This window comes from Diuraphis noxia, unplaced genomic scaffold (genome assembly GCF_037042655.1).
Source record: "Diuraphis noxia isolate RWA-SAM2 unplaced genomic scaffold, SU_Dnox_SAM2 contig0003, whole genome shotgun sequence".
In the NCBI taxonomy this organism is placed as follows: domain Eukaryota; kingdom Metazoa; phylum Arthropoda; class Insecta; order Hemiptera; family Aphididae; genus Diuraphis; species Diuraphis noxia.
Window position 1 is genome coordinate 9101863 of NW_028301713.1, and position 23482 is coordinate 9125344.

Consider the following 23482-nt stretch of genomic DNA (forward strand, 5'->3'; position numbering starts at 1 on the left):
CACTATCAGTACCTAACCTACTCAGACGTTTCAAAACGAGTGTCATACGGATAAAACATATTATAGGCTCGTGGGGGGGGGGGGGCGTCTGGTGAAGAGTTTTTGGGGCAAAAAATTATGCAACCGAGAAAACTCGTAACGTGAGCATACTTGACACCTACACATTTACATCACGACAACCGAGTGGTATAAAGTTGCTTTTTAACAAGGTAAAAGAAAATTTAAAATAATAACATCTGCAGGTTGCTTACCTCGAGCGGGGCCCGTCCTGCGCCGTACTTTAGGCGACAGTGACACTCCGAAGACGTCTTCAGGGCGTCATCGCCGTCTGGGGTGCCTCGTGCGGACGACGATGGATTGGCACTGCACGAGCACCAACAACAATTGTATGATAATAATATTATTTAAATTCTACGAGGAAAGTCCACCGGTGATATCGACCGAGTGAAAGATTTTTTTTTTCGCTACGACGGTGGCGGAAACGCGTATCGATCGCGGACGAGAGATATCGATGTGCTCGGCGGCGGTGGTACGTTGTCGGGACGCGGATTGTAGGTCAAGCGGAGGATACGCACGCGGACGGCGACAAGCGGTACGGACGACGCGCGCAGCACGACAGACGTGCTCGTACAACAGGACGCGACGAGCGTACTCATATACGCGGTCGACTGCGACGACGGCACACGCGAGCGGACACACACTTACACACACACATACACGGGCGCGCGCCAACACTTACAACAGTAGGTACTCGCGGAGAGAGAATATATGTGCGACACGAGCGCAGTACGACGACGGTGACGATTATAACAATAACTTAATGTACAATTTTAATTCCGTTCGTCTATGATAATAATAATAATAATAATAACATAATACGAGTCGTATAGACGGTTAGAAAAAATGTATTGCTATGCGGCGATGTTGAAACAACAATAATAGACACGCGTGGACGGCGACCGACTGTCTGAACGACTGATCGACCGAATGGTTGCAGACCTATACTCGCTCTGTCCGGTCCGTTAGTGCCTTAGTGGTGGTGGTGAGAGACGTCCGTAACGGAGTCGTACCCCTTTTTTTCCTCTTTCTTTCCGTTTGGTTTTTTTTTTTTTTTCGCGCGCGCGAATATCCTCCGTCACCACTCCCCTCATCGCCCCGCTCGTCTACCACAGCCGCCCGCGATCACGTGCCGCCGGCGTTCGAGCGCCGTCGATGACCATCGCGACGGCGGCCGAAGAGAACTCTGTCGCGGTCCTGGTGGAGTGCGGTGCCACTTAATTATTATAATTTCGCCAAGATAAGTTTTTAATACAAACATAATATAACATTACGACCTTATATAATATTATGTTTTAAAGGAGTTGAAATTTTTCTCCAGTTATTAAATAATTCACGATGAAGTGCGGGTACGCACATTTTATAGATCTGCAGAAAATAAGTTGGAGCTCAAGTCGAAAAACCACGAGAGGGAAATTCTCACATCCGCTGGCCAATGACAGTGGGGCGTAACATATCCAGCGTTGAATTCGATGGTTTAACGAGGACCGTCAATTTTTCAATTATTATTGTTTTTATTTGCAGCGAACGTCTCTTTAATTTAATGCTGCAAACTCAAAAACGAATCTAATTGATGAGCTGTGCAGGATAGCATAATGGTGATTCGTAGATTTCAGGAAAGAAAAAAAATTTCAGAGGTATCGTATCAATAGAGTTTTATATCAAAATGTTTAGATCGGACCACTCATCCCTATCGCGGTAGGCATTAATATATACTTTGTTAAAAAGTTAATTTAAAAAAAAAAAACTTTTTTACCACCAAATTAGTCTGTTAATTTTCTAATTAAATTTTAACTTAAGTATCTAATTTAATTGACCGTTAAAAATCAATTTTTTTTCGGTTGATTTAAAAATAATCTATTAAGTTTTAATTAAATATGTATTTGATGATTTCAGTTTTAATAGTTCTGTATACATTAATAACTGTACCTATTACAGGTGGATGGTTTTAAATAAAAAAATACTTTTATATGTAGGTAATAATTATTATTACAATAATTTCTATTAAAATGTTTCTAGATAAAATAACCTTATGTAACATAATTGACAGGCACACAATACTCTTAATGTGATCCACATACCAATTAAAAAAAAGTAGATATTATTATTTTTTTTTTTTTTAATGCGATATTTTTGTCCATATTTACCAAAAATTTTCCGAATTATATATAATATATTATAATGTGCTGTTTTTTTATCTATATTAACTTAACTAGAGTTAATTTAATTCGTTAAATTGCCCTTCTTTGCCTACACGTATCTTTCAGATTCGAATCCAATTGGATCGTAATGTGAGATCTGTGGTCCTCATTTGTTGTCCCGAGAACTCTGAGTTTCGTAATTTTCAATTCAACTACGTAGTCGGCAAAAATATGTAATATTCACTGCGGTGCAAGTCACGCACTCAGACGCGCGTAACTTAAATAACGATTACGATTTACGGTATAGTAAGCGCCATTTCTTTATTATATCTACCTCCAATGCGCCTTTAAAAATCCTACGCGATTTACAATATTATATATACATTAAATAATAATATATGTTATTAATTATATTATTGTTCCATCGAAAGACCGGTTCGTATTAATCGCATAATAAATAGGCATCGACGTTAATAACATACACTATATTATATACATAACATAATACCTATGTATATAACTTTCAAGTAAGTTGCACACTATTATTACAGTTGTATACAATTTAAATGATGATTGTACATTAATTATTGTACAGTCAAATTATAAAAATATATATTGGTATGAAATAATGACGGCCGTGTCGTCTTCCGCGGTGTACTCCACCTATAAAAATGTATATTAAGTATAGGTATCTGCGAGGTAAATGTTAATTTTTACCGTAACCGACTGGCGACTGCTGTGCAATATGCACGCAAAACAAATGTTTCAAAAGTATATAATTGTGCTATATAATATTATCCGTCTAATATCGTCGTCAAAGTAGTCGCATAAAAATCAAAAGAATCTTAAACAAAGCCCCCCCCCCCCCTCGAAGTAATGCAGTCATCCTTTTGTACAATTTATAATATCACTAGCTGATCCCGTGCACTTCGTTGCCCGTTAAATGTACCATCTCCATATGACTCAACTTTATTCAATTTTATTCAATTTTATTTGTTATTTGTTATTTCATTTAATTTGAATCACCTCCCCGTCACCGTACTCGTCCTGTCGGGGCAAAAAATTCTCCTGAACAGAACCGTCACCGGCCCTGGTGATAGGGCGGTGTGAATAAAAAATAATTAAATAATTCCATCAGTATTAATCGCATCTCGAAGGTGAATATACTCTTCAGATCGGAGTTTGGTCTGATTCAACCTGATGAATGTTAATCTCTCCGTTTCAATTTTAACATACATGTCAACAACATATTTGTGATATGATCGCCTACATTTCAATATATGCTTGTCTTCATTTTCCCGAATCATTAGGCGGTATGAATAATAGTTCATTGAACTGACTTTTTTGTTGGTTTCAGCACCTGTAAATAGATTTTGTTTTTATAACATTGAAATATAAAATTAAAATACATAATATGGTGACTGTGATATTATCGCCATAGCTAAACTAATATTTTAAATACCTGTAATGGGATTTATCATTTTTATTGAGAAATCATAGCCATCTTAACCTTGCCAAAATATAATGGGATATTGCAGTGCGTCATATGAGCGGTGTGTTTCCTTTATACGTTGTAATCGATCATTCCGACGATATAAAACAATATCACGGGATTCCAAGTTTTCTCCAACTACAACGATAGCAACTTCATCAATAGTTGGTGCATTAAAACGCCTTGCATGTTGACCCGCAGGTGTTTTATCAGCTCTGATTAAAATTTTGTAATTATCAGATGGCATCAGATCCAGTGCAGTTTTAAACAATATAATCAATTGATTGTGTTCATGAAATAAAGTTTGTAATTGTTCTACAATAGAACTCTTTACTAAATTGTTATGTGCACAACGCAGATCAATTTCTTGTGGTGAATTGCCCATAAAATAAATTTGCAGGAATTTGTAGTTGCTATCTGAAACTGGTAACAGTGAACCTACTCTGTGATATACGAGTATTTGGCATTGCATCTGTAAATTTAAAAAATATTATGTTTGTACCAAACACTATAAAATAAAATGAAATAAATAAGCAATGTTGGGTATAAATTTATGGATTGTCAGTGATCAAACTTAAATAATATTTGTTCTTAAAAATTATATCTGTCCCCTAATTTGAATCACCAAATAATATTTAATATGCTTAGGTACCTCAATAATATGTAATATTCAATTGTAACTAAATTGAATAAATACAATTTTATGTATATTTTGAGACGAATCGACGAAAACATTGAAAAATCGATGAATATTTGAATCATCAAATAATTATATTGGGTTTCAAAATAATAAAATAGTCACTAAAACTGAATCACCAAATAATATGATGACTAAGTGACACATCTTAACTTAGGTGACGGAAAATATTGTTCGCTAAAATAATTATGATTGACTGCTATACCTAATAATACATACCTTGAAAGTTGGCATAACATTTTCCCGAACTACATTTGTTGCCCCAAATGAAGTCATTTGAAAGCAGTTGTTATATTGTTGAATATTTGTCAAAAAGTGTATGGAATCTGTTCCTATTCCTGAAACCAATGAGTACAATGGCTCTGGTGGTGGATCCAATGGTATCAATTTCATTTTACCATTTGCGCAACATAATGCATTGGCTTCGTTTTTGTATTTCAAAGCCTTACAATATGAGCAAACCGAGTTCATAGAACCAATAACAACACAGTGGTAGTTACTGTAGTCAATTGACACGTCGTAACTGAAAGCAGCTCGATTCAAACTTGCGCGATTATTAATTGAATGTCGCGCTCGCGCTTCACGCGTTTGTGATATCCGAATTCTTTCACGTTCTTGTGCACTTTGGTTAGATCGGTAATTACCTTGGTTTGTAGCATTTTGGGTTTTTCTACCTAAATTGCTTCGTCGTATAGGAGGCATATCAAATATAAATTATTGTGTCACATGCAATAATTAGTGATCATAGGTAACTTAACACTCTGCACAAAACGCGATATACGAATTTAATTCGTGTATCAGTTGACAAAAGCAAACTCGGTAGAGTATGTAACAGAAAATCCAAGAAAAACAACACTTACGACATATTGACAAATAATCGACCACCATAGATGATGTTCTCGATCAGTACATTAGATTACATTACCTTGGAGACGATCAATATTATATTATTCATATTATAGTAAGGGCTGTTTTAAAAAGAAAAGGGCTGTTTTAAGGTCTTTCCTGCAATTATTCGAATTTTTCTCGCTGTAAAAACCATCCTTGGACTTCAATGAACATTAAAAAAAAAAATTGGCCAAATTGGTCCAGGCGTTGTTGAGTTATGCGCTTACCAACACATTCTGCGATTCATTTTTATATTATAGATTATACACGAATTCGAGAAACAATCAATTTGTTAACTTTTTGTTGAAGTGTGATGTAATAATAAACGCATTGAACAAAATTCCATATGTGTAGTAAGTACCTACCTATATTTAGATATTCCGTGTCGAGTTTGAAAGTTTCTCAAAAATGTATCTTTGATATTAAAAATAACATAATTTTTCTTCTGATTTCTATAACCAGCCGAGTGTAAGCGCATTTTATAACGCCGACGGGGCATGATTTATATCGTGAACGACGTGAACACAGCAGCAATATAACATAACAATAATATTCTCCAAATTTATCATATCGTCTCGCCTAAATATATACAATAGACGATAAATATTAAAATATTATATGAAAAATCGCACTGCATTTTGCATGGTAACATACTCAAACGGACACGCCGATCACCAACGATTTATTATTATGTTCAAAAGATTATAATAAGTAGCTATATAACATAATATAGGCCACCCATAAGAATCTTATATGGATACCAGCAGGTTCTGTATGGATTCCGTCGTTTTCATGCTAACTGCTCGATATATATAGGTATATATTTGATTAAATAAACCTATGCCGAAATCCGCATGACAATATCATACTTTTGCGTTTTAAATGCAACATTATTATGTTATTTATTTTGTTTATAAACACGCGCAGATATGCAGTAAATATAGAGGGACTTGAGCGAGCGGAGATAAAGTAAACGATTTTCGTATCATATATTATAATTTAATAATATAGTATTAACCATCCCGCGACGGATGGCTACAGCAGCTCGAACGGTTTTTTTGCGATCCTATAGTGCGAACAACAACAATAATATTCTTTACACATTTTTATAAGCGCTATAAAGTTGAATAATTAAACGATTTATGTAAGCCATCAAAATGTGTACATGTAGAAAACTGCTCAATAATCATATACTGTAATGGCAGTTTTTGCATGTACCCGTAATATTAGTTGGTGGATATGGTAGTTACCGAATACTATTCAATGGATATATCTAAGTTCAACGTTGTAATACACGCGCCATATATGATTTAAAACGACACATGCATTCATATAGTATACCTGTACTTATGATTTCCGTAGAACAATAATTTTAAATTTTTTATTTTGTTTCGAGCGATCGCGCTTCAAAAACGCGTTTAGATATTGTAGAACAATAATGGTAGTAAAATGATAGGGCAAGGGGGATATGTCCTCTCCTGACCGTTTTTTTCGATGTTCAAGATCTGACAACCACAAAATCGTTTGCAGACATCTTTTATCAACAAATTATTTACGTAAAACTATCGTGTTTACGACTTTAATGGGCATCATTATGTTTATAATAAAGTAAACATCATAATGTCACTTAAATCGTTGATAAAAATTTTCACTTTTAATGTTTTTAATATTGTAATCATAATAATATAATATATTGTAGTATTATACATAAATGGTTAATCATTGTTAATTAACTATTTATAAATATAATAAAAGTTTTTATCACATTATTATTTTATATTTGAATAAGAAGTTAATATTATTCTAAACGTAATGTAATTCATAAATCATAATAATGTAATAAGAATCGTACAATGACATACAATTGGCATATTATGTATTACAATACATATATGAATATAATATAAGAATATTTTTTAGATTATATTAAACAGATTATCATAAATAATTATTAGTAAATCAAAAAAATAAATTCAGCACTGGTATTTTAAAAGGTCAACATCATAATTATTATCTGCATTATATGCTTATATTTTTATACATACATATTTTCAACTGCATAAAGTAACAATAAAACCAATCATTGAGCTCGTGGCTCATAGAAGCTAACAATGAACAATACAAGTTTTAAATATTCGAGTTTTCTAATTATATTATTGAAACCTTAGATTTAGTGGCACGATGATATTATATTGGTTGTCGGTGGATGACAATTTATTTTTCTAATGCTTAAATAATTCAAAATAGAAAGTTTATACGATGAAACACATGGATATGACTTTATAATTTGTTTTCTTGCTGTTATAGATGTTTTTCAAATAGAACACATGAAATGATTATCAAAATCGTTTTCGATTTTATGTGTAAGTACATATATCATATATTTATGGTCATATTTTCGATTTGAAAAACTATTAATAAGTGCGAATCCTACATGGTGACCAGATCATTTTAAACGCGATCTTTGCGCAAAGATCGATACGTATAAAAGCAAGTATCCATTACACCCTATCTATATCACGATAATCGAATAATCTAAACTAGCATTGCATAGAGTGATTCACTAAGCCCGTTCACAACCATTTTAACTTGCATTTATAAAATTCTAATTTTCGGAATTTGTATGTATACTTAAGAACCTCAATTTAAAAAAAAAATGTAATTTTTCAACCCGATGATTATTTTAAAATTTCTTATGTAAATATCTATATTGAAGTTCTATTGAGTAGCTTATAAGAGAGTAAACTTTGTGTACAAAGGATAATATTCCATTATATGATAATAGATATATAAAATATGTGGCTAAAACGATTTTAAAACTATAATAATTAACATAAATTTACCTATTTATATTTCATAATTTGTAAAAATAGACCTAGTATAATAAAAATAAAGTACTTATTGGATTAATTATTACACATTATATACTTTATAAATCATGCATAATAGTACAAGTCTTGGGACATATGATGTTTAATTTTATTTTTTATATGAAATATACAATCAGTACCCTGATGCATTATAAGAATATGAGCTAATTTACAATGACATGAATGAATTGTTGGAAGAAGCCACCCAGTAGTGACACTTCCTAATATAATGTTTAATAAATCAGAAACTATTCGTTCGAATATCGATTTATACGCATTAACATTTTCAAAAAATCTCATTTAAAAATAAATTCGTGTGCAAAAGTGTGGATAATATCAAAAATTAATAAATTAAAATTTGAATAGATGCTTTATTTATGGACAAAAGGGGGATTGGCTGTGAGCATAATATGTTTTGTCGTCTTGATGAATTACTTTGAACATATTAAAGGTACTGTCTCTGTAGTTTCAGCCGCAAAGGTCTTTGATAATGGATTTATACGGGAGTAGTATTATCTACAATTACCATTTAGGTTATAATGGAACGTTATTACCAGGGCTGGTTATAGGCGTAGGCGACGTAGGCATAAGCCTACGGCGGCAAAATTAATATTTATATAGAGGCGGCATATAAGAAAAGTTATAATAAAACAAGAGGCGGCAATTTTAATCTTTGCCTACATTTAAAAATTTGCTTGCTCCGGCCCTGGTTATTACTTACTTAATATAATATTAAATTGTCTTAATCTAATTTTGTTATAAAATTCAACATCCATATTCAAAAACGTTAACATATTTGATCCCCCTTGTGTGATGCGTTGTGGACGCGTGAAAAATATAATCTTTGTTAATTTTAATAATGACAGTCCTTAAGATTCATTAATTTAATTTTACGATTGCAGATATTAAAGATGTATACGTACTGTATGTACGGTTCAGTCGTGAATAGTCTATTAGTAAGACAGAGCAATAATATATCTACATAAATTTATAATGTAATAAGGACATGATCTCTGTATAATCGAATTACGGTCACCTTATACCATACGTCATGTTGTAATATACCTTTAAATATAATGTTTAACAACAAAACAAAAACAATGCATACTCGGCACCCAGCTATACTGTTGAGTTTAGAAATCGCAATGTAAAAGAACCAAGAATTGGAATCGACACTATATGGAGACTGCAAAATATGGCGTAAAATAATAAATTACTACCTACTTATAATAGTAACTATACTTGCATATTATTATCGTATGTTATAATGTATTGTATTTATTTGTATGTATTATAAACGGATAACTCAGCGGCCCATAATCGTATGGTCCGAGAAAGAACCATTCGACCGATTTCTTAACTGCAGTGCGCATAAAGTACTCGTACCTATACCTATCTAACATATGCATTTTAATGATACGTCTGCCCTATACATTACAATAATATAATATATTTTTTAATAATATGATGCCAACGCGCGTGCCATTCCAGGCTGCTAGAACAATGCGGTGCACTTGTCGTTATTGTATAATAAAAATATATTATAGGTATGTACTCACTGCAGCCCACTACCCAGAGACCGCCACCGCGGTAATATAATTTGTGGAATAAAATTTCTTATAACGCTGACTGTTGTTTTATAGTAACTATAGAGTTGCATTGACGTTTGTAATTCCGACGACCTTATTTTAATAAACGAATAAATGGAGCGCGGACCGCTGTGGGTTTGTAAATAATAATAATACTAATATATTATAATAATATGCGTACCATAGTCATAATATTATGTTAAAAGTATAATAATAAAAAAACAGGTAATAATTGATTTAAATACACGAACAAGCATAAGAAAATTATAGCGCATTGTCGTAGCACTACGGTGGCGTGGTATTGCTTATACAGCGAAAAAAATAACAATAATCCACTGAAAAGAAAAAAACTAATTATTTTTCAATCGTCGCGTTTTACCCATCGGATTTGATGATTTCTAGTGAGTATATGATATTTAATTCATGTAAGCCGAATATATATTATATACATATAGGTACACGATAATTTAAACGCATGATGAATCCAAATATTAAACAGACCTATACACCTACAATAATTAATAATGACTTGCGAGTGTGATACCTATACATAGTAATAATAATATAATATTAAATAATATAAACTTTGCCAGTCGGACGTCATAAGTGCGATGGGCAACTATTACAGAGCTTTTCTAGGGATGAGACAAATCGAATTTTACAATACTTGCGCAAAACTCAACGTCAGCTAAAAAACATTCAATATAAAATTTATCAAAAATAATTAATAAATAGTCATTGAAATTAAAAATTCTACTCTGTACTACTGGTTCGTTTTTTTTTCATTATAAAATATATTTTAAACTACTTATTAGTTATTTTACTAAATAATATTGACCCATATATATATATATATCATTATGATATTCAATAAGTGCATATCTATTCAAATATATTGCTAATAACTTATGGACTTTATTATAAATCTTATAGTCACATAAATTAACTATTTAGATTTTTTATTCGAACACTGCAATAATTATTTAGATATAATATAATATATATTGTACCTAAATACCTATAAAAAAAAAATCTAGTACGGAGATACAATTTAAATTGTATATGTGATGTTCACCAATTTCCAACGAAAAATTATTACAATTTTCTGATTTTTTCGACCATTTTTGTCCGATAAATTTTTTAATTTTAAAGGAAACGTAGAAGGAGGGTGAAAGTCTAACTAAAATTTTGCACCCACTGCAACAAATCTAATTCTCTGCGGGCACTTCTATGTATATCTATATTATCATAATACGGAATACAATTGGAAAGTGACTACCGATTTCACAGCCGCCAGTCAATAATGCTAGGTTTTTTTTTTTAAAACTTTGTCTTAAGTATGTCTGCGTTTTGCACGTCATTCAAAAATTCAAAATCCCTTTGAGCCAACACATATTGTGGTATGCCGATACAATTCAGATTGTTTTCTCACGAATAATAGCATCATTATAAATTAGCAAATATTGATTATCTTTAGAAACGGTAAATTTATTTGGTTACCAGCTACGTTCAAACACTCATATTATAATATATAAATTATTTATACCTATAGTTCTATAGACGCGATATACCAACCTAGGTAAGTATTAATAATGTATATTTTATTTTCTATTTGACAGATGAAACAGCAGAAAATGTTCACGACTGCTGCAATAGGCATCATATTATAAGTAAATGTCTGCAACTTCAGAATAATGTATAAAACTAATAATGACTGAAAAAAAGGTATAAAATATTTAATTTCACAAATTAATTAATGCAGATTTGATTGTGAATACCTTCAGTTAAAAGTGCCTACTTTTACTGATAACTTTGATTTATTTTATGGTTAAACTTCCCACGCCATCAAGCAACTTCACTGGCAAGTAGTGCAAGCAACAATAATATTTCATTTCGGTCCAAAATGTAAAAGTTTGATTGTGTACTGCAAAAAAAACATAACACTATGTACTCTATACACTGCAGTACACAGGCTACAGTGCTACACTCTGCAGGTAATTAATATTATTTTCTTTTCTTAATTGATTGATTTTCAGTAACTAAATTGCTTAAAAAAGTTATTGATAACCCAGAGTTAACTTTAACTCGTGTAATTTAATTTTTGTTTTAACTTTAATCAAAATGTTTTCTTCAATTAACCCAATCACGATATACATACTGTGTTTACGATACGATATATAACATATATATGTATGTGTGTGTGTATCTGATGAAATAATATTTTTAACAGTAGAGTGCAATCATTTACGTATACCGTCATTGTATAACCTACAATTATAATATGTATTTTATTAACTTTTATTTGATATCCCATAATGATATACAGTTTATATAGGGCTATATTGCATTTTATTAGCGTTCGGTTTCAATATAATTTGTCAATATAAATATTATATCGTATAATACATATTGTATGTTGGATGATGTTAATTTTTATTTCACCCCATAAAATCGCGCAAATTCCGATTTGGTGGGATTTAATGATAATATTCAATTCGATTACTATTCGAAGCTTGGCGATGAAAACACACGCTCGCAATCTCTTATTGTGTAATATCATAAATAATATTATATTATACAATGTGAAATGCGTCCACATTTACGCATCCGTCAAGCTGGTGTAGCGTTTTTCGTATTTGCTTGTACAAACTGAAAAATAATAATTACTACGTCCGTCTTGATGTTGGTATGTACTACAACACACCACACATCGTAGTCTTTGCCGAAAAAAGATGATATTATTTTGTAGTATTCAAGGCCAGGCGGCAGGCGTTATAGTATCATTTTGGATTAGTCCGCGAGAATACGACGCGTAAGACGAACCGAGTAAAGGTCAAATATTGAAGAGCATAATAGTATAATAATAATATTAGGTATATAGAGAAACGTTTTAGTTTTTCCCCGCGCGCGCCATCGGTGTTATCGCGGCGTACACAGTTATTATCATACGTGATGTGCATTGTCTACAGTCGATTACAATTTTTAAACGGTCGTGCTAAAGAATAATAATCATTATTATACCGTAAACAAGATCGTATTGAACTAGTTAAGTGCCTACATATTAGTGTACACAGCATTCCTATATAATATAAAATATGTACCTGTTACATATGGTATGTACGATATTGATGTGATATTATATTATATCGAGTAAACTTACTGCAAAATATGTTATGCATTTGTTTTTTGCTATTTCATATATTACACATTAAATTAATTAATAATATTGTAGTCGCGGTATATGAAGCTCGACCACGAGTGATGTAAGAATAGTTATTTATATTTTTAATATAACTGTTGATAATGAAAGAGGGTTCCATCTACAACCCCCTCCATCGTCAATAAATGTCTCGATAATTATTTACTTTTTTAATAGGGCTGGGTATTCAGTTTTGATTTTTTTTTTAATGCTTGTTTAATAATAATTTCATTGATATACTTATGTGTTTATATTTTTTTAAAAGCTTGTTTCCCGAGTAAAGAGGGACAGTTCAACTATTTACGCCCCCCCCCCCCCCTGAAAACAAAACACTGGTTGAATATTTACTGTACATAGTTAAGTTATCCGTGATGTTGGAGTCTATAAGTTATCCAAAATTTCTATAGGTACCTACCTAAATATTTCTAGTGCAATCCAGTATTAGCACGTTTTCAGGTTTCAAAATGATTGAGCGGTCGTTCCAAAATTTTACTCGTTTATAGAACTGTTACAGGATAACATCAGTATAAAATTTTGTTGAACTCTATCGAATAGTTATAGACGTTATAGTACATTAAAAATCTTAAAATAACATTGAAAATCCAATTTTTTTTTATCACCCAATATCACGCCAGTGAGGTCAATCATAACCTCTACTTAAAAAGATTCTCACGTCCAAAATGAAAATTTTTAAAATTTTAAAATATCTTTACATTTAAATAATCTTATTCAAAATGTATAGGTGAAGCTGTGGATTATAGATAGATCTGGTAGAAGGTTGTTGTTTCCAAGATTATTGAAAATTCATAAATAAGGTATAATAACGATGAACAATTTTTTTATTTTTTTAAATTAGTTAGTTTTTTTTTTTTTAAACAGAAAAAGCCATGTTTATTCCACGCGTATAGGTTATTCGTTGATTCGTGATCGGAATTTTGCTATTTTTCAAGCACACGTATCATCTATAACATTTGAACTGCTCGGTTATAAATAACTGATGAGATATTTACCTATAAATCTCGTGGTCAAATTCATAGAAAATGGCAATTTTAGTACCTACATGACTGTGCCGGACGTAATAATTGATAACAGTAAATAATATGATCCCTGGTTGAAGACTACAATATTTGTCTGTAATAGTGCTGCATAATATGCGAGCATTATAAATGTGTCCAGACGAAACGGTGGTGATTGGTGAATGGTGGCAGCGTGCGTTTACTAAATGAAAGACTGGAATTTTTTTTTCTCTCTTCGTTGGCGATTCGCGAATAATTCTATACAAAAACTGGTTTAAGTCAACTGTCCGTGCGATTAATTTACTAAATGTTTACACCATTTGTGTAGGTATATGTTTTAATGTTATATCTTATTATTAATCCAAGCGAAACAGTGATACACGACAGGGGGGAGAGGTGTACGTAATACCTTACTAGGTATCGTGCAGATCGTATAATAAAATAAACGTCCGAATGAACTTTATTCTAGTTAATGTTCAGAACTATTTTCCTACGGATATCCGTGTAATACTGTAATAGGGTCATTTACATTTTATACGTATATGTATAATATTATGTAGATATCTTCAGTATTATGCATAAATGCGTATTAAGAATTATGTCACACGTTCATATCGTGGCGAAAAATAAATAAATAAATACAAACTCGTTTGCCAATATAACCTTGAACATAACTGTACATACACCCATTATAGGTTAGGACGTAAGGTGGTTTTTATTTCTCTCTCTCTCGGAACGTATTTCCTCGAGTCTCGACCAGACATATAACTCAAGACTTAATAATATATATATAGGTACAGACGGACGAAACCACTCCGACTGTATGATAAATCATGAAAAAATAATCTTATGCACGCTGACTGTTGGTATCGTATTTGCGTGGATAGAAAAAAACGTTTTTGGAATATATAATATATGTAGGTATAAATTTTTATGCGACTGAAACGAAAAACCATAGATGTAATGTCCATATCATCTTTATAAGTCAATACATGGACATTTTTTTCCTTTGAAACCTATAAGAGCTATATAATAAAATATAGTAATAGGTAAATACAATGTATGTCTTCCTGATTATATTATTGTTATTAGCCGCCAGATAACTGTACCTAGGGATCTATAGCAGGTACTTAGTACTTACGTGTGTCAAAAGTTGTGTAAAATAGCAACTCGCATATATTATTATTAATGATTTAATCATCAAATATAATATGCAAAAAGTTTACATAATACTAGGCATAAAAATAAATATGACGAAAACATATCATTAAATGTGAAAAAAGAAATTGCACGATACATTTACATATTATCACAAATTGTGTTGAACTTTATTAGACCAAATCAAACCAATGTTTATGTACCCTTCATTTTTAAAATATTATGGAAAAATAATGGTCAATCAAACAAATGGCGTGTCTTATAAAAGCAAAATTAATAATTTCATATTAATTTAAAAAAAAATATTGTTCAATAGTAGATTAATCTTAATTCCTAATCACTTACAATTACAATTAATTAATATAACAGGATATATTTGATGTTAGAAATCATCCAGTAATGACACTCACTAATTGTCTTTTTAATTTTTTTTTTTTAAATTAATATTTTACTACACAATTTGCATAATATAAATTGTATACATATATTTTTTAATTGCATGTTATTATAGGTGTACTTACTATTTTGGCATTATTTTTCACAACCATCATTAAATTATTTGGCTAATTCAGCTTATTCATTAAGGTTATTCGAAACAAATTACATCATTCATTTTTTCAGTAGATCACATATTCACATATTCACATCAATTATATCATTTAATGTCTACACTAAATGTGTCATATTGCTGCGTAGTAACTACAGCCAACCATTTATCTTCACATATTAATATATACATTTAGGTTTAACAATTTCAACAGCTAATTACGAAATATTCATTATGTAATAAAAAATATTTATATTTATAAGTATTTATTTGTATAATATGTAGGTTAACTTAAATATTGTTGTAGGTACCTAACCTAATATATTATGATATATTGTGTATAAACTTTATAATTCGGTATAACTAAAACAAAATTTGCTACCTAATTAATAATTTAAACAGTTTTTAAAAATGCGTCTTATAGGTACGTCTTAACTGCGTCGTTTTATTTAGTATTGTACTGAAAATGGAGAACGTGAACACTTTACGTACGGTAGGTATACACCTTTGGTCATACCATTTTAAATATTATACATGGTAAAAACACAGATTAATGGACGCGGACAGTTTACTCAGTATTATATAAGGTATACTTGGTGAAAATAGTGAGTTACACTCTGATTATTAAAAAATAATTACACGGTGATAGCTGAATTAGGTATCAAAATATTATATTGTATATTATAGACAGGAACCTGGGATCTGATGGTACGGCATTGTAAGTAGGCAATTTAATACCATCTCTGCACGTCCTATCGAAAATAGTATAGTTATATATACAACATTATTGCTATACGCACAGTTAATAAGTTGCATGCTTGAATGAACATTTCGATAACAATTTTATTAAGTAATACAATATTATGCGACAGCGTCGACTAGCTGTCTATTTAAATTGCGCTGCAGATAAATGCCGATATTTTTTTCTAATGGTATTAGTATAATATTGTAGGCTATAATATTATACAGAAATAAACAGTATAATATCACTATAGTACTAATATATTACCAAATAATTAGCCAATAATAAACTCGTCGACAAATATATTTCGTCAATGTTTTTTTAAATATTATTTACGCCCATAAACAGTTATTCATTTACCTATTATAATTTATAATACAGTAGAGATAGTAATTCAAAAATTAATTTTGCCAAGCATCTTTCGGCTATTTATTAGGTACTTTATTTATAAATATAAATTGAACATAAATAAAAATTGTATCATAATAGTATAGTACGTAGTCAAGATTTTTATCCATCACCTACTATTATGAAATTATACAAGAAATGTTTTAATACCAATCTTATATTATTTATCAAAAAATTTATTAGAAGATGTAATTTTTAATAATTATCTCCTGCGTGCAATTAACAATGTATTTAAATGTATTGATATTTGATAATACATCAACAATCAACTAATTCCACAACATTTTTTAAAACAAGAACCAATATTGGCCACCCAGTGGAGCCCGACAATACAGTCAGTCTATAATAAACTGTAGCTAATAGGAGAGCTGACTTTAAATGTATACATACATATTCATTATTTTTTTGATATATTTTAAGTTCTCTGGCTCTATAATTATAACTTATAATTAATGGCCCTGACATTATTTCAACTGTAATGAAATATTGAAATCTATATATAATTACTGATTTATCAAAAAAAAAATATATATATTTTGTAAAATCTATATCATTGCGGCGTTTCTGTGTTTTAAAAAAATAAAAATATGTGCTGAATACAGATGTTAATGATGTTATTTTAGTGTTTATAATTATTTAGTTGTTCTTGTCGTAGATATTAATGATTGACAACGTAAGTTGACTAATAATGAGCAAGTACTTTAGTACTTATCATAGTATAATTTATGTCATTCATAATGGTTTAAAATAATGTTTCCGATTAATTTATAATATATTTTTTATGAATCTTTTGTTATAAAAAACAATATTACGGCTCAACATTCACATCATGAATTCATCAATAAGCAACAAGGTAGAAAAATACAAAGATCATTTTTATCGAAAGATACAATGGTTTTCTCATTCTAATAGCACCATGTACTCCTTAATGTGTATTTAAAAAACTAATTATTTGGAAAATATATTACTATATATTTATGTAAGTAATGAGCGAGGCTTGAGAGAGTAGGATTTAAAAATTTATCAATGTAATCGATTTTTATTGGATTTTGTCATTTTTTATTTGTTCGTGATCATTCTATGTTCCTAATTAATTAAATAAAAATACACATCAAACATTTATTAAATTTCCAACAAGAAGTAGATATTGAAAAAAAAAATAGGTATTAACTGGTAGTTTATTATTTAACCACGTACAATTAGTTTTAATACTAATACATATTGCATTACACGTCAAATGCTTATTAGCGGCATAGGTATAGTTATTAGTAATTGTTGCTTACGAATTGTCAAATAATTTTGCATATGATTTTTTTAGGTCGAGGCTGGATATTTAGACTAATTAGACGACGTAAAGTCTTAACAGACAACTACGATTCAAAGCCGAGCATTAATAGTTATACTTAATATTTACACATTTTAAACGTTTGTGGAACCATTTTAATATTTTGTTGTCATTATGACATTTCGATATTAGTAATAACTTGAGAAATTTTTTATTTTTTATTATTAAAACCGCAACAACTAAGGTTATTGGCATATTGTACAACGCAAACATTAAATTAGGTGCTAGATAACATTATGAATATTAAGTACAATTTAGATTATTTATAAAGGCATAACGTTAAAATATAGAAGTACAGCATTGGAAGTGAGAGAAAGATGAAAAGAAAAAAAATACAAGTACAAAATAGATACAAATACAAAATGCAAATGTCAGATAAGGTTATACAATTTGGTTATTTTAAGAAACTTTATGATTTTGATGGTGTTTTCATGATCGGGTCCAAGTGCTTCATATAGATGCTCAGGTATACTTAAGGCTGTTCTGGTGTCTGCATAGTTTCGACAGTATAGGAGGATATGTTTGATAGTTATAGCTTCCCCACAAGTTGTATATAGGTCTGGGTCTTCTCGTCTCATGAGATGACGATGTGTAAGCCAGGTATGTCCAATTCTTAGTCTAACTTAAGAAATGATTTTTAATTTAAGTTACACTTTTTCATCTGTTCAATAATAATATGTACCAATTGTAAATTTAATCGTTATTTTAATATATTATAGGTACTTATCGAATACTTCCATATTTATAAGAGTTGTACCTAATTATTAAGTAATAATATTTTATAGGTTCATAGTAATATTTCTGGGGGGAAAGCGGATAGATCAAAACAATTGCTGTAGTGTAACGATACGTGAAACACAATCAACAAGTTTCGGACTTACGGTTTTCTACTTCCTTATAAAACAGAAACGTGAACAAATAAAAAAGCTGCTGCAGTTATCGTTTAAGTAAGAAATCTTAGTAATTAGCCTTTCAGTTTATGTTGGTAGCTCTTATACCGTATTTTACTGTACGCGATCTACCGAATTCGGATATATATAAGTCATATGTGTATATAAATATAAATATAGTTTTCTAGGATAACTTATGTATATAAATTATATACAGTTGGATGTATGAAATATGAATATAATATAAGCACATGAATTTTCAGGATGGTCAACTTATGTAGGTATATATATTACGTAGGTATAACCTGAATAATATTTACTAAGTCAATACTCTTTTTCGTTTTCAATATTTTAATATTAACCATATAAAACTGAAACCTATTCAGTAGGGCCCATCATCTTTTTGAAAAAATAAACAATAAAAATATTAATTACCTAATGAAGTATTTACATTAAAAAAAATTCAGTACCTTATCGTCATTCACCATAATTGTATATAAATTAAAATATAGGTAATTTATACCCTTCAGTTTGCTCATCATAATATGTAGATAGAACGCTGTGCGCACATTATAAATCTTTCGAATTTTCGATCAAAAATATTGTTGTAGGTCACACGTTCCACCGGTACCCCGATTTGCACGTCGTGTCGTCGTATATGGCATGCGTAGGTATAAATGGTACAGATGCGGTATAATATACATTACCACTGCAGCGTTGTTAGATAGCAGAATTTGTTTTGGAAATAATTCTCACCGCTCAAGTCGTGGGTTCGAAATTATTGTAGAAGACGTTTTATCTTCAAGTACGAACTATTTTGGAAGGTCGTGATGATATTATTATACAATAATTAGTTTTCGACGCCTCGGGTTCGAGTGAAAACATATAATATATATGATGGACGTATCTGCAGTATATGGAGTCGGCTAATGCCAGAATGGAACAGTGTTATATGACGTTCTTGACTTTAATCGCAGCTTGTGCACGTATATTCTACAGCGTGATGATATTGTAAGATAGTATGCGTGTGTGTTGTACAGTTGGTTTTGCAATAATATTAATACCTATATATATAGTCGATCGATGTTTGTTTCTGCGATACGATTTTCGATAGATTCTCACAAACCGAAACGTCGATATTGCCTAATATATATTGACTTTAACCTCGGCTACGTATTTATTTACAATATATATACCTATATCTAGATTCAACTCTAAAATCACACTCGCGTCGTTAATACAATATGTACCAGGTACATATATATATATATATATATATATATATATATATATATGTATGTATGTATTATGTATATACTACGACGAAATCGGTCTCACGCATGATGGATAACGAATATAGTATATTTATCTATACATGGCCAAATTGACCACGCCAAGATAATAATAATATAAGAATTGGGTCTAATGACGCTGTACGGTCGAGATGGTATAATATACTATTATTCAATTTGTAGCTTGCAAACTAGTAAATTATTGACCGCCCCTGAGGACGTATTCAACACTCGCAAAATGAATACAAGTTTAAATTTAATAAAATATACAGAACAATATAAGTTAAAAATGTATAAAATGAGTGTTGCAATAGTACGCGTGGATAAAACGAAACTTCTTTATACATAGGGTATGAAAAAAAAGGTTATCGCCCATCAGGTCAAATATTAAGTTTGTACTAGAATAATAAGAAAATATAATTTTCAATAAATTTAAATCTACCTATTTCTTATAATAATAATTATTACTAGTATACAAAGATAAAGAGCAAATGGTTTATTATTAATTATTAGGGTCGAGTAAACCACACCCGTAACGCTTTTTGATCGCAACATTCGCAACCGCTGAGCCTATGAATCCGACTTGTATACGCTGCTCTGTTTGAACAAATCCAATAAAAACAAATACTTTTTCATTTAGTGTAACAATTTTGACAATAATTTTTCTAAAATTTCGCGACCACCTGTTTGCAAACCACTGCCAGAACGTATTATACTGCTTAAGCCACTTTTAATGTGTAACATATTATGCGTATAATATAATATACGTTCACTACGTCTAATAATAATGAAAACGAGACTTTCATCATAAGAAAAAACTTCAGCCCGGAAAACGGTTTCGATAATTTCCGATTCCAAATCTTGACATAAATGTTCGATGTTAGCGATTATACTCATCGGATATCGTATAAAATACGGATTCTTTTAACCGTAACTTTTTTTTTTAACATTCATTAGAATATATACAATCTGTAATATCTGTAATAAGCATATATGAGCGGAAATGTACAAGTTGACTGTGAAATCGTGAGGGAGTATAGCTATACCCAGCAGTAACACTCGACTTTAATCGTAAGTACCTATATAGTTTTGGCTATAATGTAGGTATACCTACTTGCTTGTTACGTCTTCATTATCGGTTAGCGGAGTATTATGTATGCGGATATTTTACAGGCTACTCATTCCAACTGGATTAACTGTTAGTGTCTATAACGTTTTTCTGTGAATTCGATGAATTTTATTATTTCATCTAAATCCGTATATTCGTATACATTTTGTTGCTTAGTGTAGATATTAGACGCTACTTATTTTTACGAATGAGAAAACAATGATGTAGGTACCTATATAAACATTATATTACTTCTGTTAATATTCCAATGTTTTTGCACACCTGTCAAAATAATGATTAATTATTTTTTATAATAACATATCGTACTTACTGTCAAAAAGTGATGCGTTCTTTTTATTCACTTTCTATGTGTACCATAATATGTTCCATATTATTACATTTTGTTTCAATTTAGTTTATAAATCGCGAGATTTAAACAATCCAAGTTTAATTTGCACTTAATATATCGTACATAATTCGATCCATCAACTTTATCTGTCATAACATTCCAATGTTCACGGTCTTATATTCATTGTACAGTGTACTTGAATACTACACAAGTGCCTAGTGCTTACCCACCTATCTACTGCAGTTGCGGACGATACCACACAAAACCACAGAGCCTTGGTATTTCTTTTATACAATTTCAATTTTAATTATAATATTTCCAACTTAGGACGTTATGATTAAATCGAAATTAAGTCAGCTGTTTCACACCTCCGTCAACTATATCATTTTGGAAACGTCTACCGTGGCATTATTGTCACGCAAGCAAAGACAATAACCAAGGACCCATTCAGTATAATTTTTTAAATTTTGTTTTTATGTTTAATTATACACGAGCATACACGATTCATGATAAAAAAAAAAAAAAACAAGCCATTACTGTGTATTTGACCATTAAAATTAGTCATTTCCCGGTAATATTGTTTTCTATATTATGTCAAGGTTTACATAGCGTAGGTACCTGTATGAACAATGGTCGGTTGGGTGCATATTGAAAAAATATTATTATTAAACATAAATTGTCGGAAAATTATAATCTAATATAATATTATAGGCAAATAAGAGTATAAGGCAATAACTATTCGTTTTTTTATAATTATTGTTATTTACAGTTTTATCGGCGTATAGGTACGGTGTACCGCACGCATAAAACAATTTCTGTTTGGACATTTGACATCACAGAAAACCACAATTCTATAATAAATTGACATAACCCATTAATATTGGTCAGCCGAGAAAATGTAGAGTCCGATGAGTCATCAAGTTTTAAACACTTAAATCATTGTTTATTTAAAATGTAGATATGTCGTATACATATATAATTTAACATAATATCAAATGTTTCGTTTCAAATTCAAATTACCTGTAGGTTTTGTAACACAATATAACATGATATGGGTGGCAATAATATGTGATACAATATTATGTGTTGAATAAAAAGGTAGTATTAATATCATATTATCATATTATACACAATGACAAAATTATTGTAGACCGTATTATAATAATATATTATAATATGTTGAATGTTGATAATAATATTATTGTTACCAGTGCAGAATATTATTTACCCGAATATTATACGACTATACTAGCTAATGTGTCAGCGATTTTTGTAAGACAATGCGATTCAGAGGAACCTAATGAATCGTGAAGAAAAGTATCGATCTATGCGTTTTTTCACTGAGGTTTACCACTGCACTTGTGCAACGATAGCAATTATGAATACGTACAACCAAAATTATGTTACGGGTTGTGTATAAGCGGATAGGTACACTGTACAGTGTACACACAATATAAATATATATAATAGTAATAATAATAATAAACAGTAGGTGGAAGGTGGAATATATTGTGTGCACGCGAGGGTTTTCCTACAAACGTGAGTATCTACCTATATACATACCAACTACTTAATTTAACGTAAGACACTCGTTACTTCAAAAACTTTTAACGTCTTAGAACATAACATTATAGCATTGAGTCGTTAAAAAACAATATTTTTTTAAAAAGAATAATTAATTTTATCAAAAATGT

General features: G+C 30.5%; 1 protein-coding gene and 1 pseudogene across 1 annotated transcript in view; both read right to left on the reverse strand.

The window, feature by feature from the left end:
- The window catches only part of LOC107169706 (UNC93-like protein), a 58827-nt gene extending 57838 nt beyond the window's left edge, over positions 1-989 (reverse strand). The window contains exon 1 of the mRNA XM_089222570.1: positions 252-989. The gene's annotated coding sequence lies outside the window, so the exon portion shown is untranslated. The remainder of the gene's footprint in view (positions 1-251) is intronic.
- A 2692-nt stretch (positions 990-3681) lies between these two features.
- LOC149056676 (uncharacterized) lies at positions 3682-5089 on the reverse strand (annotated as a pseudogene).
- Between the last annotated feature and the right edge of the window lie 18393 nt (positions 5090-23482).